Raw genomic sequence first — 1,232 nt, forward strand, 5'->3', positions numbered from 1 at the left:
CAATAAAAGTTGGGACACCTGCAGCCATTGATTGCATCAACTTTCAAGACTTAATTTACTTCCATTGCTGCAGAACAGCTGCAGTTGCTAAACCATTACTTGTTTCCTGAAAAGTGCCTTTTTTATCAACTGAGAAATTTACATTATTTTTTCAATTTTTGCTAACCTAAGCTTTTTTTATCCTCTGGCAGTTTACCACTTAGCTTTGTACCATTTCAGGTTATTGACTGGACTTGAACTGCTTAAATTTCAGTAAAAACTGAAAAATGGGGGTGTTCTAAAACTTTTGACCGGTAGAGTATGTTGACCTCAAAAGAGTGACCGCTATATAACATGGTCATGTAACATGTGGTAAAGTTTCAATTTCCTCCACTGAATGGTTTTTGATGTCTCCTAATAGCATTCAATATACCTATTTCAAGGATCCAATACGTGGAACATGTCTTTCAATCCTGACAAATCTCATTCTCACTACATCTCTCCGAAAGGACCGTTTAGAAACACCCCCCACCCTCCCAATCTACTTTCTCAACAATCCTCTGGAAGAAGTCCTTTCATTCAAGCTTCTGGGTCACTGTCTGCCATGATCTTTCCTGGGAAAGCCACATTTCCAACCTGGCCTCAAAAGCCAGCTGCCTACTAGGAATCCTCCATCGTGCAAAGTCCTTCCTTGGCCAACTTGAGCTTCTGACGACGTACAAAGCTTTCGTCCGCAGCCTGATGGAGTACTGCTCTCCCTTCTGGGTTGGTGCTCCTGCCTCTCACCTTTCTCGGCTTCACGCTGTGGAAACCAAGGCATTTCGGATCATTGGCATCTCCCGCGATGAGGCTGAGTCTTTGGGCCTCTCACGCTCTCACCGCAGGCAAGTTGGTGGTCTTTCTGTCTCTACCGTCTCCTCTCCAGTCTTGCCCCCCCCGCTCTGTCTGCGATATGTCCACACCATGTATCTGCAGGGTGCTCGAGGTCTGCCAACAACCCCCTTCTGGTAAAACTACCAAAATCACGAATCACTGCTCATCACTCTTTCATTCCTCTTTTTTTCCCCCACCTTTGGAATAAACTCCCACACTCTGTTCAATACAATTCTTCCCTCCAGGCCTTCAAAACAGCTGTTCACCACCACCTCTTATCTTCCCCCATCCAAAACCTCGATCTTTTCTACCCCCGTTAATCCACCCCAAACCCACCTTCAAATTCCCTGCTTTCCTTCCTCAAAGTCCCTGTGGTGTTC

At 45.4% G+C, this 1,232-nt stretch overlaps 1 protein-coding gene across 1 annotated transcript in view; it reads right to left on the minus strand.

The window, feature by feature from the left end:
• Positions 1-1,128: 1,128 nt before the first annotated feature.
• Positions 1,129-1,232, minus strand: part of LOC147032428 (corticotropin-releasing hormone receptor 2-like) — a 162,671-nt gene continuing 162,567 nt past the window's right edge. The window contains exon 12 of the mRNA XM_085870050.1: positions 1,129-1,232. This exon is cut by the window's right edge and continues 1,650 nt beyond it. The gene's annotated coding sequence lies outside the window, so the exon portion shown is untranslated.

The sequence above is a fragment of the Eptatretus burgeri genome, chromosome 2 (assembly GCF_056783735.1).
Source record: "Eptatretus burgeri isolate ZD-2024b chromosome 2, Ebu_testis_v1, whole genome shotgun sequence".
NCBI lineage: Eukaryota > Metazoa > Chordata > Myxini > Myxiniformes > Myxinidae > Eptatretus > Eptatretus burgeri.